Source organism: Aegilops tauschii, chromosome 4 (assembly GCF_002575655.3).
Source record: "Aegilops tauschii subsp. strangulata cultivar AL8/78 chromosome 4, Aet v6.0, whole genome shotgun sequence".
NCBI lineage: Eukaryota > Viridiplantae > Streptophyta > Magnoliopsida > Poales > Poaceae > Aegilops > Aegilops tauschii.
This window is the reverse complement of record NC_053038.3, coordinates 257961970-257980914: the sequence shown is the minus strand read 5'-3', so window position 1 is coordinate 257980914 and position 18945 is coordinate 257961970. Positions and strand designations below refer to the sequence as shown.

General features: G+C 40.4%; 1 non-coding gene across 4 annotated transcripts; it reads right to left on the bottom strand.

The window, feature by feature from the left end:
* Positions 1–10295: 10295 nt before the first annotated feature.
* LOC109735097 (uncharacterized) lies at positions 10296–14459 on the bottom strand. 4 transcript variants are annotated; one of them, XR_012181930.1, is made up of 7 exons: positions 13974–14437; positions 13204–13321; positions 12864–13051; positions 12411–12495; positions 12255–12313; positions 11310–11636; positions 10296–10865 (listed from the first exon to the last, which is right to left on the bottom strand). It is a non-coding gene; the product is annotated as an uncharacterized protein (transcript). The 4 variants fall into 4 exon arrangements; XR_012181929.1 differs by having other exon boundaries at positions 12264–12313; XR_012181928.1 differs by having other exon boundaries at positions 11310–12313; positions 13974–14459.
* Between the last annotated feature and the right edge of the window lie 4486 nt (positions 14460–18945).

Below are 18945 nucleotides of genomic sequence, written 5' to 3'. Positions count from 1 at the left end.
GTGTGAGTAGTTTACCACAGACCTTCGGGTCCATTATTAGCTAGATGGCTTCTTCTCTCTCTTTGGTTCTCAATACAAAGTTCTCCTCAATGTTCTTGGAGATCTATTTGATGTAATACTCTTTTGCGGTGTGTTTGCTGAGATCCAATGAATTGTGGATTTATGGTCAAGTTTATGTATGAATAATATTTGGCTCTTCTCTGAATTCTTATATGCATGATTTGATATCTTTGCAAGTCTCTTCGAATTATTGGTTTAGTTTGGCCTACTAGATTGATCTTTCTTGCAATGGGAGAAGTGCTTAGCTTTGGGTTCAATCTTGCGGTGTCCTTTCCTAGTGACAGTACGGGCAGCAAGGCACGTATTGTATTGTTTCCATCGAGGATAAAAAGATGGGGTTTATATCATATTGCTTGAGTATATCCCTCTACATCATGTCATCTTGCTTAATGCATTACTCTGTTCTTATGAACTTAATACTCTAGATGCATGCTGGATAGCGGTCGATGTGTGGAGTAATAGTAGTAGATGCAGAATCATTTCGGTGTACTTGACACGGACGTGATGCCTATATTCATGATCATTGCCTAGATATTCTCATAACTATGCACTCTTCTATCAATTGCTCGGCAGTAATAAGTTCACCCACCGTAATATATGCTATCTTGAGAGAAGCCACTAGTGAAACCTATGGCCCCCAGGTCTATTTTCCATCATATAATCTTCTATTTTACATCATATAAGTTTCCGATCTACAATTCTAGTTTCCTATTTATTTTAATTTGCAATCCTTACTTTCCAATCTATACAACAAAAATAACAAAAATATTTATCTTACTATCTTTATTAGATCTCACTTTTGCGAGTGACCGTGAAGGGATTGACAACCCCTTTATCGCGTTGGTTGCAAGGTTCTTGATTGCTTGTGCAGGTACTAGGTGACTTGCGTGTTATCTCCTACTGGATTGATACCTTGGTTCTCAAAAACTAAGGGAAATACTTATGCTACTTTGCTGCATCACCCTTTCATCTTCAAGGGAAAACCAACGCATGCTCAAGAGGTAGGAAGAAGGATTTCTGGAGGCGTTGCCGGGGAGATCTACGCTCAAGTCAAGACATACCAATTACCCATCACAAACTCTTCTCCCTCTCATTACATTATTTGCCATTCGCCTCTCGTTTTCCTCTCCCCCACTTCTAAAACGACTTTCAAAAACCTTTGCCTTTTCTTCGCCTCTTTTCAGTTCACCTCTTTTCGCTTGCTTCTTGTGTGCTTGTGTGTTGGATTGATTGTTTGTCACAATGGCTCAAGATAATACTAAATTATGTTACTTTTCCAATAACAACAACAATGATTTTATTAGCACTCCGATTGCTCCTATTACGGATGCTGAATCTTGTGAAACTAATGCTGCTTTGTTGAATCTTGTCGTGAAAGATCAATTTTCTGGCCTTCCTAGTGAAGATGCCGCTACCCATCTAAACAACTTTGTTGATTTGTGTGATATGCAAAATAAGAAAGATGTGGATAATGATATTGTTAAATTGAAGCTATTTCCGTTTTCTCTTAGATATCGTGCTAAAACTTGGTTATCTTCTTTGCCTAAAAATAGTATTGATTCATGGAATAAGTGCAAAGATGCTTTTATCTCTAAGTATTTTCCTCCCGCTAAGATCATCTCTCTTAGAAATTCTATTATGAATTTTAAGCAACTTGATCATGAGCATGTTGCACAAGCTTGGGAGAGGATGAAATTAATGATACGTAATTGCCCTACACATGGTTTGAATTTATGGATGATTATACAAAAAAAATTATGCCGGATTGAATTTTGCTTCTAGAAATCTTTTAGATTCGGACGCGGGAGGCACCTTTATGCAAATCACTTTAGGAGAAGCTACTAAACTCCTAGATAATATTATGGTTAATTATTCCCAATGGCACACCGAAAGATCCACTAGTAAAAAAGTTCATGCGATTGAAGAGATTAATGTTTTGAGTGGAAAGATGGATGAACTTATGAAATTGTTTGCTAATAAGAGTGTTTCTTATGATCCTAATGATATGCCTTTGTCCACTCTGATTGAGAATAATAACGAATCTATGGATGGGAATTTTGTTGGTAGGAACATCTTTGGTAACAACGCATATAGAGGAAATTTTAATTCTAGGCCGTTTCCTAATAATTCCTCTAATAAGTATGGTAATTGCTACAACAATTCTTATGGAAATTTTAATAAGATGCCCTCTGATTTTGAGACTAGTGTTAAAGAATTTATGAGTTCGCAAAAGAATTTCAATGCTTTGGTTGAAGAAAAATTGCTTAAGATTGATGAGTTGGCTAGGAACGTGGATAGAATTTCTCTTGATGTTGATTCTTTGAAACTTAAATCTATTCCACCTAAGCATGACATCAATGAGTCTCTCAAAGCCAAGAGAATTTCCATTGATGAATGCAAAGAAAGAACCGCTAGGATGCGTGCTAAAAAAGATTGTTTTGTGAAAGCGTGTGCTACCTCTTGAGCTTCCATTGGTTTTTCCCTTGAAGAGGAAAGGGTGATGCAGCAAAGTAGCGTAAGTATTTCCCTTAGTTTTTGAGAACCAATGTATCAATCCAGTAGGAGACTACATGCAAGTCGCCTCATACCTACACAAACAAATAAGAACCTTGCAATCAACACGATAAAGGGGTTGTCAATCCCTTCACGGCCACTTGCAAAAGTGAGATCTGATAGAGATAATAAGACAAATATTTTTGGTATTTTTATGATATAGATTGAAAGTAAAGATTGCAAAGTAAAAATAGATTGGAAACTTATATAATGGAAAATAGACCCAGGGGCCATAGGTTTCACTAGTGGCTTCTCTCAAGATAGCATAAGTATTACGGAGGGTGAACAAATTACTGTCAAGCAATTGATAGAAAAGTGCATAGTTATGAGAATATCTAGGCATGATCATGTATATAGGCATCACGTTCGCGACAAGTAGACCGAAATGATTCTGCATCTACTACTATTACTCCACGCATCGACCGCTATCCAGCATGCATCTAGAGTATTAAGTTCATAAGAACAGAGTAACGCATTAGGCAAGATGACATGATGTAGAGGGATAAACTCAAGTAATATGATATAAACCCCATCTTTTTATTCTCGATGGCAACAATACAATACGTGCCTTGCTGCCCCTACTGTCACTGGGAAAGGACACCACAAGATTGACCCCAAAGCTAAGCACTTCTCCCATTGCAAGAAAGATCAATCTAGTAGGCCAAACCAAACTGATAATTCGAAGAGACTTGCAAAGATAACAAATCATACATAAAAGAATTCAGAGGAGATTAAAATATTGTTCATAGATAATCTTGATCATAAACCCACAATTTATCGGATCTCGATAAACACACCGCAAAAAGAATTACATCGAATAGATCTCCAAGAGAATCGAGGAGAACTTTCTATTGAGATCCAAAGAGAGAGAAGAAGCCATCTAGCTAATAACTATGGACCCGAAGGTCTGTGGTAAACTACTCACACATCATCGGAGAGGCTATGGTGTTGATGTAGAAGCCCTTCGTGATCAATTCCCCCTCCGGCGGAGCGCCGGAAAAGGCCCCAAGATGGGATCTCACGGGTACAGAAGGTTGAGGCGGTGGAAATAGGGTTTCGTGGTGCTCCTGGATGTTTTCGGGGTATATGGGTATATATAGGAGGAAGAAGTAGGTCGATGGAGCTGCGAGGGGCCCACGAGGGTGGGGGTGCGCCCGGGGGGGGGGGGCAGGCGCGCCTTCCTGCCTCGTGGCCTCCTCGCTTCTTTCTTGACGTCCACTCCAAGTCCTCTGGATCACGTTTGTTCGAAAAATCACTCTCCCGAAGGTTTCATTCCATTTGGATTCCGTTTGATATTCCTTTTCTGCGAAACACTGAAATAGGCAAAAAAAAACAACAATTTGCACTGGGCCTTCGGTTAATAGGTTAGTCCCAAAAATAATATAAAAGTGTATAATAAAGCCCATTAAACATCCAAAACAGATAATATAATAGCACGGAACAATAAAAAATTATAGATAAGTTGGAGACGTATCAAGCATCCCCAAGCTTAATTCCTGCTCGTCCTCGAGTAGGTAAATGATAAAAACAGAATTTTTGATGTGGAATGCTACCTAACATAATTTTCTAAGTAATTGTCTTTATTGTGGCATGAATGTTCAGATCCGAGAGATTCAATATAAAAGTTTAATTTGACATAAAATAATAATACTTCAAGCATAGTAACTAAGCAATTATGTGTTCTCAAAATAACATGGCCAAAGAAAGTTCATCCCTACAAAATCATATAGTTTGGTCATGCTCCATTTTCGTCACACAAGAATGCTCTCATCATGCACAACCCCGATGACAAGCCAAGCAATTGTTTCATACTTTAGTAATCTCAAACTTTTTTCAACTTTCACGCAATACATGAGCGTGAGCCATGGATATAGCACTATAGGTGGAATAGAGTATGATGATGGGGGTTATGTGGAGAAGACAAAAAAGGAGAAAGTCTCACATTGACGCGGCTAATCAATGGTCTAGGGAGATGCCCATCGTTGATGTCAATGCAAGGAGTAGGGATTGCCATGCAACGGATGCACTAGAGCTATAAATGTATGAAAGCTCAACAAAAGAAACCAAGTGGGTGTGCATCCAACTTGCTTGCTCATGAAGACCTAGGGCATTTGAGGAAGCCCATTGTTGGAATATACAAGCCAAGTTCTATAATGAAAAATTCCCACTAGTATATGAAAGTGACGAAACAAGAGACTCTCTATCATAAAGATCATGGTGCTACTTTGAAGCACAAGTGTGGAAAAGAGGATAGTAGCATTGTCCCTTTTTTTTGGGCCTTTCTCTTTTTTATTTGGCCTTTCTCTTTTTTAATATGGGACAATGCTCTATTAATGATGATCATCACACTTCTATTTATTTACAACTCAATGATTACAACTCGATACTTGAACAAAATATGACTCTATCTAAATGCCTCCGGCGGTGTACCGGGATGGGCAATGAATCAAGAGTGACATGTATGATAAATTATGCATGGTGGCTTTGCCACAAATACGATGTCAACTACATGATCATGCAAGGCAAATATGACAATGATGAAGCGTGTCATAATAAATGAAACGGTGAAAAGTTGCATGGCAATATATCTCGGAATGGCTATGGAAATGCCATAATAGGTAGGTATGGTGGCTGTTTTGAGGAAGATGTAAGGAGGTTTATATGTGATAGAGCGTATCATATCACGGGGTTTGGATGCACCGGCGAAGTTTGCACAAACTCTCAAGGTGAGAAAGGGCAATGCACGGTACCGAAGAGGCTAGCAATGATGGAAAGGTGAGAGTGCGTATAATCCATGGACTCAACATTAGTCATAAAGAACTCACATACTTATTGCAAAAATCTACCAGTCATTAAAAACCAAGCATTACGTGCATGCTCCTAGGGGGATAGATTGGTAGGAAAAGACCATCGCTCGTCCCCGACTGCCACTCATAAGGAAGACAATCAAAGAACACCTCATGTTTCAAATTTGTTACACAACGTTTATCATACGTGCATGCTACGGGACTTGCAAACTTCAACACAAGTATTTCTCAAATTCACAACTACTCAACTAGCACGACTCTAATATTACCATCTTCATATCTCAAAACAATCATCAAGTATCAAACTTCTCATAGTGTTCAATGCACTTTTTATGAAAGTTTTTATTATACCCATCTTGGATGCCTATCATATTAGGACTAATTTGATAGCCAAAGAAAACTACCATGCTGTTCTAAAAGACTCTCAAAATTATATAAGTGAAGCATGAGAGATCAATAATTTTTATAAAATAAAACCACCACCGTGCTCTAAAAGATATAAGTGAAGCACTAGAGCAAAATTATCTAGCTCAAAAGATATAAGTGAAGCACATAGAGTATTCTAATAAATTCCGATTCATGTGTGTCTCTCCCAAAAGGTGTGTACATCAAGGATGATTGTGGTAAACTAAAAAGCAAAGACTCTAATCATACAAGACGCTCCAAGCAAAACACATATCATGTGGTGAATAAAAATATAGCCTCAAGTAAAGTTACCGATAGACGAAGACGAAAGAGGGGATGCCTTCCGAGGCATCCCCAAGCTTAGGCTTTTGGTTGTCCTTGAATTTTACCTTGGGTTGCCTTGGGCATCCCCAAGCTTAGGCTCTTGCCACTCCTTATTCCAAAATCCATCAAATCTTTACCCAAAACTTGAAAACTTCACAACACAAAACTCAACAGAAAAATCTCATGAGCTCCGTTAGCGAAAGAAAACAAACCACCACTTCAAGGTACTGTAATGAACTCATTCTTTATTTATATTGGTGTTAAAACTACTGTATTCCAACTTCTCTATGGTTCATACCCTCCGATACTAGCCATAGATTCATCAAAATAAGCAAACAACACACGGAAAACAGAATCTGTCAAAAACAGAACAGTCTGTAGTAATCTGTATCAAACGTATACTTCTGGAACTCCAAAAATTCTGAAATAAATTGCTGGCCGTGAGGAATTTGTCTATTAACCATCTGAAAAAATAATCAACCTAAAATCACTCTCCAGTAAAACATGGCAGCTAATCTCGTGAGCGCTAAAGTTTCTGTTTTTTACAGCAAGATCATAAAGTCTTCACCCAAGTCTTCCCAAAGGTTCTACTTGGCACAAACACTAATTAAAACATAAAACCACATCTAAACAGAAGCTATATGAATTATTTATTACTAAACAGAACCAAAAAGTAAGAAACAAAAATAAAATTGGGTTGCCTCCCAACAAGCGCTATCGTTTAACGCCCCTAGCTAGGCATAAAGGTAAGGATATATCTAGGTATTATCATCTTTGGTAGGCAATTCTTCAATAGAACACTTATAACCCTTAGGAGTTTCCTTCTTTTTATTAATGATCAAACTCCTAGGAAAGAAATCGAGAAAATCATTTGTAGCAAAAGGTTCCTTAATGATAGCGAGAAAGTTGGGGTGAACACTTATCGATTTGAGATCCGCATTTTCCTTACTAGAAGTTTCACCCTTATTTTTAGGAACATACATTAGTTTGGAAATTTTAGCATTAGGAGGTTTTGGAGTATTTTTCACGAAAGAAAAGGCAGACCCTAAGTTGGTAATAATATCTTCAATTTTATCAATTCTTGTGGAATCTTGATCTATCTTTTCATTAACTATGGGTTCCTTTTCTTTAAAAAAATTCAGAGTAACTCCTACCTTAGATCCATACTAGTAGAACGCCCATGCGTTGCCACGGGCTTTTGATAAAATTTAAGATTCTACTCACGGAGCTAAATAACTAAGAACAATGTCATCTCAGCTAACATATTTTTTAATAATCAGCTAACACACATCTACTGTCAAACACAATAATGTTATCTGGATTGTATTTGTGACGTTTTGGTCTCAGATAGATGAATGAATAAAACAAAACCCATTCTAACTAAAGTTTTTCTTAGGTGAAGTGGGTTGTGTTGTATTCATTCATCTCAACATGTTTTGAGTCGAATAAAATAAAACTATTCGCACAAGCCTCCTTCGCTAGCCAATGAGCAGCTCCATTAGCCGAGCATCTCACCCGTGCCACACAGAACTCCTCCGTTGATCGCATGGACTCCTTTACCTCCTCAACAATAGGGCCATAGACTGATCTATCAAATTCTTAGCTTCTTAATAACTTACAGAATCTACTGCCGACCCCCTACTTTCTCCCTAAACGTCTGAAACGTCCACCCCGGTCAGTGCCTGATCAAAAATGAGTGACCCAACCAGACCCTCACTTTATCCCTAAATGTCCGAACTGGCTGATATACCTTAGACCCATCTCAAATCTAGGGGCAGGATGGGCTGTGGTCATGCCCGGGTACCCGCTCGGTCCCACCTGCAACCACCCAATCTTTCTTTCTCGCCTCTCTCACGTGGAGCATGGAACGATGCCAGCGCAGGGGAGGAGGTGGCTCGCGACGATGATGAGGTGACAGAGGAGGCTGCTGTCAGTGTGGACGACGGTGGGGGAGGCGCCGACCTAGGGGAGGCGCCTGACGACCTCGCGCGACCACCACATGTACCTGCTGGCCAAAGCCGCATGCAAACATGGGCGCGCTGACAGGTCACCGCAGCCTTGTGCTGGCTAGTGTGTTGGCCGTCGGCGAGCGAGCGTGCTAGCCTGCGGGTAGGCGGGCGAGCATGATGGACGCCGCCACAGCCGCATGTTGTTTAGCCTAGCTGTGGGGATGCCAGCCGCCGTAGCTGGCGCAACCCCGGCCTGGCCGCCGTTGCCGTCGTGTGCGGGCGGGCAGTTGGGACTTAATCTTGATTTCAATGTTTCTGCATGTTTGTTTTTAGTGATGCATGTAGTTTAGATTGTCTAGCGAAGTGTATGTAGGCCAATGAAGCTTCAGTTGTGCACGGGAAGAAGGCGAGATGCCGGGCTGCAGTAAGCACGGCGAGACGGTGGTGTGAAGCTACGGTGCAAATGTTGAGGCTATGGGGTGTACACTAAAATATATCCAATGCATCATTACCATAAAATAGAATGAAAGTAACACTGAACTTTATATTATATCATAAGAACGAAAATGAAAGGTCATAAATTGTTGTTTAAGATATGTACGTTTGCCATGCATTGCCACAGGATAACAAAGATATATACATTGATCAAAAACCAAAGGGCCATCAACTCTACTTCATCAACTTGGACCACTATATGTTTGCTTATTTCATATTTTGTTAAATGTCCAGGAAAAAACATTGCATATATATTATACACTTCTTAATCTTCAATAAAACACAGAGGTGATTAACAAACTCCATGTTTATAAAACTACAATAAATTAGTCTAATTGGTATTGTCAGCTAAGAAGATCAACGACCTTCTTGAGCAGTACCAAAAAATAGCTGAGTTAAGTTAATTTGGCCAATCATACTCACCTCGCTCTGTAAGTAGCCACAATTGTTGATCGCGGCTGAGGTCTGCTCCTTCCCGCGCAAAAGGCGGTGGGGCCCTCTCCAAATTGCCGGTGCTCTTTAACCGGGACGCTGACTGTTCCGGGGCCTTGTCAGAGAGGTAATCTTGCCTCCATCCTTACCGGGTACATCCAGTTTTGCTCATGACAACATGATCATCCTTATATTTTGGCAAGCCTAAAGAGTTTTAGTGTAGTGTTCACGTTTCCTTCACCAATGGAATAGAGGAAATTGAACCAGAGAGCAATATAACAATGTAGCTCTTTCACCATTGTACACAAAAATATGGTTGTTTCACAAATCCAAGCATATTTTCTTTTTATGTGCAAGGAAATTAAGCAATTTACAATCAGTAAACGAATCTAGGGAGAAAATGGATAAATGGTTAGGATCTTGCAAGAAAAAAATACCTCAGTAAAACTTACACATACACAACTGTTGATCTTCTCCTACTATTCTCCTTATATACAATATTAATTTGTAACACATCAGACTCTCCAAATTTTTTGAGATCTCTAAAGATAAAATGATGTTCTTCAGTGCCAGCGCCGCTTCTTCTTAACCTAAAACATACCCCCTCCGTCAAGCTATGTTAGCTTGCAAAAACATCCTATATTATTGAACGGAGGGAGTAGTACAACGACATTCTAAGAACCATAAAACCAAGCAAAAACGCCAGCAGCAAGGGAAAAGGGCGACAACCGCCTTCAGATGTTATTCGCTATGGCCTATAGCAAATTTTCTAGGCAACAAAGATAATGCTAGCTCAACATGCATTTAATAAAAAAATGAATTACAAATCACAATGAAAAAATATTTGACGACTTAAAGCAAACAAATACTAATCTTTGTTGTTTTCTTTTCCATTTTAGTTAGAAACAAAATGAGTACACGAGTCATCCCCATGAAATACATCAACAAAGCAAGCAGGAGCAACAAAATTAAAGCAAACTTCTTACTGGGTTGGCAACTCATCCAAGTATTTTTACATGGACCATCATAATGCAAGACAAATAAACTTGACATAAAAAACAACAATGATCGGACGCATTACATACATCATCATATGTATGTGTAATACATGACCATGTTTAGTGTTGCTGGAAGACCACTTTCCTTCTCATCCTGGGCAACAACTTCAGCTTTGTTTTCACATGATCTCTTTATAGCATATGTCAGGGCACTTCATGGATAATCTGGATAGCACTCACATGTTCATTCATTTTGTCATATAACGATCAAAGAAAAAAAGTACACTCAATTTATCATTTAATTAGAGCACCGGTTTAATCCATAAAGGCAGCGTGTAGAGCACTCTCTCACACACACAGAGTAATGCTTGTATTTCTTAGTTTTTCCACCTACCTATGGCACATCATTTCAAGAATATAGTTGTTGAAGCAACTTATATGCAAAGCACGACTACTATCACGACATCCTTTTTGAGGACAAAGATAATTAATAACACGACATTCTATGTCTCATTGCTATCTTATTTATTTGATCATTTTGGGAGCTTCAATTCCTTGAATAATTCAGTGAATGCCATCTGCAATGACCCGTTGTCTGCCAATGCCAACACTCATCTAGCCTTCTCCTTCGCCAATGTCAGCCTCCCACTTAGATTCTCCCCTTCTTCTCCATGCCCTCAGCCTTCACAAGTTCCTCGTCATACTTCTCCATCACCTCCCCGACATTCATATCATCCACCACGAATATAATTCATAACATTCAGGCGGTAAAGGTCAATGTACACCAAGCCGGTCAAATAAATAGTACTTTAGCATCTCTCAAGGGAAGTTTCAAATTTCACCTAAAATTTTCAATTAAAGTCATGTCAATAATTTAATCTTCTACCAATATTAAATACTATATGATAAATGTGATAGCTTAAATTCAAAGTAATAGATTGGATCCTCCCTTAACAATATGACTGGTTGATAATTTTGAGAGGAAATCTGCATATATTTTAGCATAGACTTACCCAAAGAAAAAGTCATTATAACCATTCAACAAATGACCTATAACCTCTAATGTACCGAAGGGGAACAGATCAGATGACATGTTTTTGTAAGTCCTAGGATAACCAAAAAGCACATCATCATGACATGTCCTAAGTTGGAAGTGTGACACTTATGACCGTGGTATGTAATTGATATATTCCAGTTGGAAGTGTGTCATCAGATGCAATGTGGAGGGAAGATATCAAGGATACTCATCGGAGTATATATGCGGTGGCATTGGAGCAGCTGATTACCGGTAGGAGAACGGCAGCCCCACTCGTGTACTGGTCGGCAGTCACAACCATGCAATTGTACCCGTCGCTACTGCGTGTATTTGCAGATTAGAGAGCTGTAGATTCAGGATCCAGAGATGGAAGAAGATAACTGGGTCGCCAACGTTACTGTCATTGATCCAAAAATCCCTAGGACTGCCTCCAGCAGCGGGCCCTCCAGTAGCATGGCACCGAGTGTGCGGCCCTCTCATCCTCTTCAACACCGCCAACCGCCTCACACTACTCCTTTCCTCGCTTATCTCCACCGCTGCTCACCTTCCCGCCGGCGCCATCCGTCGTGCCCTTCGTCTGACAACAAAAATATTTTTTATCAATAGATAAAAGTAAATTCACTTCTCAAAAAAATACTAAATTCATAATCCATATACGTGTTCATGATCTTATTCCATACGCATGTTCAGAAATGTCCCTAGAACAAATAAATTTGATCTCGCTATACATACGGAATGTAAAACTTAGATGGCCAGCCTGAATTAGTTCATTTCTGAATGCAAGTAGTACCAGAAACTACATAACATTCACAACTTCCATAGTAGCCTATGGCATCGGACACTTGCATATTTGAAAGGCTCGCAAGCTGAAAGCTACACGTATCACAAAAAACTCCAAGTACAGTTGATTATACTCTAACCCAGCCGGCAGTGCCACTCCCTTGATCAATCATGAGTTTGTGCTCTAGATTCACAAGTTTGCTCATTCTACACACTGTACACTGCACATTAAAATACATGGATGAAAGGAAGAGAACCAGGTAGACTTGGTTCTCAAAGCATCTGAATAAAAAGAAGCAACATTTGCTTTTTACGTAACCCATATGAAAGAACTTGAATTAGAAAAAATACATGGATGCATATTAGTTTGGTTTTCTTAGAAATACAGGGATGAAAGGGAGTAGACCACCAATACCGAGCTCACCAATAATCCATTATACATATTTGCAATATAGACCAAAAATCCATTCGGTCCTGGAATTTTACAATATATATTTTCTATTAGTCATGAACAATCATTACAAACCCAAAATTCAATTACTTTAAAATAAGGAGCTCGATATCAGATTACCTTATATTTCGTAGAGAAAAACAAAATACTAATTTTTTTTTGCTAGAACAGCAAGAGGTCAGCCCAAAATAGTTGCTATAATCATCTGCACAAATATAAGATAATTAATGATTCTGCACATGCATCAAGCTTCATTCTATGGGGTTGCGGCGCCCGGACAGGTGAGCACATCAAAATTTCCAGAAACACATCTCAGAAGTAACCGGCCATTTGGCAGTATCAACTACCCCCTTTCCAGAAATATAAAGTGTATTTTGATTTTCTAGGCTCAAGCACTCATCAACGATTAATCTAATAACACATACTTTATGGCGGCACAAATTTGATATCATTAGCTTTGTGCCTCATGTTGTGATTTTCTGACTATGGCACTGTCAATGTCTGAACTTAGACGATTATGATATGTAATGTTTTTGAACGGAGGGATGAAGCAACTGCGGAAGCATTAGTTACCTCACGCATTTTATGCGCCTCATCAGGAGTACTGCAGTTTGCGGCACATTTGTCGAACATTTCAAGTATCCTGAAGACTCGATTCCTGGTGTCATTCGGATCTGAAGCGGACGACATCTCCTTGACAATTAGCTCCGCCCATTCAGTCCTGTTGGCTGGAGTATTCATCACCGGCACATCAGATGCCACTGCGATTAACAATCGTTCAAGAGTTAGACAAGATGCAAATTGTACGAATGGTGCTGTTTATAAAAAATATACATCTCTAGACATTACTATAACTATCAGGCAACAAGAGAAAGAAGCAGTCAGGGTTATTTTTCAGTCATGTCAGCCATACCTCCAGATGAGGAGGCACCAGCATTGGTCGTTGCTGAATCCGATGCCAAATAATCCCTGAAGCTTCTGATGGCAGCATCCAAGACATTTCCCGACGCTTCGAGATAGCCCCGCAGAAGCTAGAAATTCCCCAAAATTACCCATTAGACATGTACAGAGCAAGACGGTACAAATCGGGGTTCTCAAGTCCACTGTTGTGGCATAAACCAAAGCTATACCAGGATTTCAGAAAACCATGGCAGAACTTCTGTGCACAAGGATAGAACAGATGTGCAAGCTATTTGTTTTCAGTTATTTAGTTCAGACAGTTTACTTCTCAATCCTAAATTTAGCCATCATATGTGAGAAGAATTCAAAGTGGCGGGAGGGCAGGCGATCATGTCGGGTCGAAGGCGTGTACGATAATTGATCAGCAGAGGAATAATCCTCATGGGTGATTCCTACCATGCTTCCCTGTAACGGTTTATACACGAAGCGCTTGGCACACGCAAGAGAGAAATCGTGGTGGATGATTCTTCCGAACTTTTGATTTCCAATTCCATCAATCTCTGAACTCTTAGTCTATTCTAATTCAAGAAAGGGGATATGAATCGACAAAAGAAAATTTGTTTCAAGATTCAAGGCACAATCTTTCTTGTGGTGTAACCAAGTTCGATTGGTTCTTGTGATGAACTGAATCGGCGGGCTCTACTACACGTCTGCGCACGATCTACCAATCTACCGAAAGAACAAGAAGCGAAAGAAAGAGGCACGGAGCGGCGGCGGGGGTACCTGCGGATCGGCGCTGGGGAAGACGGACTGGACCGCCTCGACGGGGTCGAACTCCATGTTGATGCCGAGGTCGGCGACCGAGGCCGCGGTGGCGGACGGTGAGTACCGGCCCCGCTTCGCCTGCAGCACCTCGAAGGGGTCGTCCAGGAAGGCCGCCGCCCCGCGCTTCCGGGTGCCGTCGACCTCCACCGCCATTGCCCGGCGACGGCGGCGATCCGGACGGCGACGATCCGGGGCGACGAGACGTTGGCAGCGATTCCGACGGCGAAAGTGGCGATCCGGGGCGGTGACGGCGGCGATCCGGAGAGGGGCGGCGGCGATCCGGAGGACGCTGGGCTGGTCGACAAGCTCCCGTGTGGCAGCGGCGCAGGAACCCTAGCGCGTGCGAGGGTACGAGGAGAGGATGCTTGCGCGAGGAGAGGGAGGGGAGTGGTTCATGCGTGGGGGTGTTTTTTGAGGGTTGCGAGTTAACGGAGGTGGGAGGATGACGAAAAAAACCCAGCGAAATTAAACCGCGGAGACTATTCATCAAGTCGTCCATTAGGAGTAGAGATTGGGTAATTTGGTTGTGGATCTTTTTATCCAAATTTTCAATCAACTCTACAGTGACAACTTTATTTTCAATAATTTCAAGCCTTTGCATCACATGCACCAAAGTTAAAATAGTTTCATTAATGGGCCAAACAAACCTATCATAGCATTACAAGAATCAAAAGTATGGCTACCCAAGAAATTCCTTCCGGTAATGGTATCAAGAATATATCTGTTCCAAGGAGTGATGCCTACATAAAAATTGCGAAGAAGAACGGAGGTAGATTGCTTCCTAGTAGATCTATTCTGAGCATTGCAAATTCTATGCCAAGCATCTTTTAGATTTTCTCCCTCCCTTTGTTTAAAATTAAGAACTTCATGATCGGGAGTACTAACAATGATAGAAGGACTAGCCATGACGACACACGGCGACACAAGAAGCAAGCGAAAAGAGACGAACGGAAAAAGAGGGCGAATAAAACGGCAATGGTGAAGTGGAGGTGAGGAAACGAGAGGCAAATGACAAATAATGTAATGCGAGGGATAAGAGTTGTGATGGGTACTTGGTATGTCTTTACTTGACTTGACTTGGCGTAGATCTCCCCGACAACGGCGCCAGAAATCCTTCTCGCTACCTCTTGAACTTGCGTTGGTTTTTCCCTTGAAGAGGAAAGGGTGATGCAGCAAAGTAGCGTAAGTATTTCCCTCAGTTTTTGAGAACCAAGGTATCAATCCAGTAGGAGACTACATGCAAGTCGCCTCGTACCTACACAAACAAATAAGAACATTGCAACCAACGCGATAAAGGGGTTGTCAATCCCTTCACGGCCACTTGCAAAAGTGAGTTCTGATAGAGATAATAAGATAAATATTTTTGGTATTTTTATGATATAGATTGAAAGTAAAGATTGCAAAGTAAAAATAGACTGGAAACTTATATGATGGAAAATAGACCCGGGGGCCATAGGTTTCACTAGTGGCTTCTCTCAAGATAGCATAAGTATTACGATGGGTGAACAAATTACTGTCGAGCAATTGATAGAGAAGTGCATAGTTATGAGAATATCAAGGCATGATCATGTATATAGGCATCACGTCCGCGACAAGTAGACCGAAACGATTCTGCATCTACACTATTACTCCACACATTGACCACTATCCAGCATGCATCTAGAGTATTAAGTTCATAAGAACAAAGTAACGCATTAGGCAAGATGACATGATGTGGAGGGATAAACTCAAGCAATATGATATAAACCCCATCTTTTCATCCTCGATGGCAACAATACAATACGTGCCTTGCTGCCCTTACTGTCACTGGGAAAGGACACCGCAAGATTGAACCCAAAGCTTAGCACTTCTCCCATTGCAAGAAAGATCAATCTAGTAGGCCAAACCAAACTGATAATTCAAAGAGACTTGGAAAGATAACAAATCATACATAAAAGAATTCAGATATTGTTCATAGATAATCTTGATCATAAACCCACAATTCATCGAATCTCGACAAACACACCGCAAAAAGAATTACATCGAATAGATCTCCAAGAGAATCGAGGAGAACTTTGTATTGAGATCCAAAGAGAGAGAAGAAGCCATCTAGCTAATAACTATGGACCCGAAGGTGTGTGGTAAACTACTTACACATCATCGGAGAGGCTAAGGTGTTGATGTAGAAGCCCTCCGTGGTCGATTCCCCCTCCGGCGGAGCGCTGGAAAAGGACCCAAGATGGGATCTCACGGGTACAGAAGGTTGCGGCGGTGGAAATAGGGTTTCGTGGTGCTCCTGGATGTTTTCGGGGTATATGGGTATATATAGGAGGAAGAAGTAGGTTGGTGGAGCTGCGAGGGGCCCACGAGGGTGGGGGCGCGGTCAGGGGGGCAGGCGCGCCTCCCCGCCTCGTGGCCTCCTCGCTTCTTTCTTGACGTCCACTCCAAGTCCTTTGGATCACGTTTGGTCCAAAAATCACTCTCCCAAAGGTTTCATTCCGTTTGGATTCCGTTTGATATTCCTTTTCTGCGAAACACTGAAATAGGCAAAAAACAGCAATTTGCACTCGGCCTTCGGTTAATAGGTTAGTCCCAAAAATAATATAAAACTGTATAATAAGGCCCATTAAACAACCAAAATAGATAATATAATAGCATGGAAAAATCAAAAATTATAGATACGTTGGAGATGTATCAGCGTGTTCTTCTAGTTTTCATGATAATAATGATGAAGATCTAAAAGTGATTGATGTGACTCCTATTAAATCTTTGTTTTCCAATATGAATCTTGATAAAGATGGGACTCGAGATGTGTCAACTTTAGTTAAAAGGCGTCCCAATGATTCAGAGTTTTTAGATCTTGATGCTAAACTTAATAAAACTGGGATTGAAGAGGTCAAAACTTTACATATTAATGAACCCACTATTTTGGATTTCAAGGAATTTAATTATGATAATTCCTCTTTGATAGATTGTATTTCCTTGTTGCAATCCGTGTTAAATTCTCCTCATGCTTATAATCAAAATAAAGCTTTTACTAAACATATCGTTGATGCTTTAATGCAATCCTATGAAGAAAAGCTTGAACTAGAAGTTTCTATCCCTAGAAAACTTTATGATGAGTGGGAACCTACTATTAAAATTAAGATTAAAGATTATGAATGCTATGCCTTGTGTGATTTGGGTGCTAGTGTTTTCACGATTCCAAAAACTTTGTGTGATGTGTTAGGTTTCCGTGAATTTGATGATTGTTCTTTAAATTTGCACCTTGTGGATTTCACCATTAAGAAACTTATGGGAAGGATTAATGATGTTCTTATTGTTGCAAATAGGAATTATGTGCCCGTAGATTTCATCATTCTTGATATTCTTGGTAGACCTTTCCTTAGAACGATTGGTGCAATTATTGACATGAAAGATGGAAATATTAGATTCCAATTTCCGTTAAGGAAAGGCATGGAACACATTCCTAGAAATAAAATTAAATTGCCTTATGAATCAATTATGAGAGCCACTTATGGATTGCGTACCAAAGATGATAATACTTAGATCTATTTTTATGCCTAGCTAGGGGCGTTAAACGATAGTGCTTGTTGGGAGGCAACCCAATTTTATTTTTGTTTTTTGCTTTTTGTTCTTGTTTAGTAATAAATAATTCATCTAGCCTCTGTTTAGATGTGGTTTTATGTTTTTATTAGTGTTTGTGCCAAGTAGAACCTTTGGGAAGACTTGGGTGAAGTCTTTGCGATCTTGCTGTAAAAAACAGAAACTTTTGCGCTCACGAGATTGGCTGCCATTTTTTACTGGAGAGTGATTTTAGGTTGATTCTTTTTGAAGATGATTAATAGACAAATTCCTCACGTCCACCAATTTATTTCATAATTTTTGGAGTTACATAAGTATTCGTTTGATACAGATTGCTACAGACTATTCTGTTTTGACAGATTTCTGTTTTTCGTGTGTTGTTTGCTTATTTTAATGAATCTATGGGTAGTATCGGGGGGTATGAACCATAGAGAAGTTGGAATACAGTAGGTTTAACACCAATATAAATAAAGAATAAGTTCATTACTGTACCTTAAAGTGGTGGTTTGTTTTCTTATACTAACGGAGCTCATGAGATTTTCTGTTAAGTTTTGTGTTGTGAAGTTTTCAAGTTTTTGGGTAAAGATTTGATGGATTTTGGAATAAGGAGTGGCAAGAGCCTAAGCTAGGGGATGCCCAAGGCACCCCAAGGTAAAATTCAAGGACAACCAAAAGCCTAAGCTTGGGGATGCCTTGGAAGGCATCCCCTCTTTCGTCTTCATCTATCGGTAACTTTACTTGAGGCTATATTTTTATTCACCACATGATATCACTACAAAAAAATACACTTCCGTGATGATACGTGTTTGTCACAGTAGGTCGCGTTTTTTGTAATGCATGTACATCCATGATGATTTTATGACAGAATCAAGATAGTCATACCTGTGCTGTCGTAGAAGTGTTCCATGACATTACCAAAATTATCATCATGGAAGTGTCCACTTCCATGACGATCAATCGCGCGTCACAGAAGTGCTTTCGTCAAGGGTGACCGACACGTGGAATCCACCTTAACGGAATGTCGTTAAGCTATCGGGTCGGGTTTTGGATCCGATAACCCGTTAACAGCCCCGACTAATGGGAAATTTCCACGTGTAAAATTCTTATTGGCCGGACGAAACACGTGGCAGCTCGTCAGTGGGTCAGATAGGCGCCTATGATATGTCGACACGTGCCATGGCCCACCACTGGCCCATTTAGCTTACAAAGCTGGCCCGTTTGACTTGGTCAAAAGTTAACGGGCTGGCCCACGAAAAGCCTGTTAACGGTCTCTTTGCAAATAGCCCATTTTACGGCCCGTTAACTCACGGCCCGTTAGGCCCTAAAGGAAATCGGCCCAACAACGTCATGTGGGCCGTCGAATATA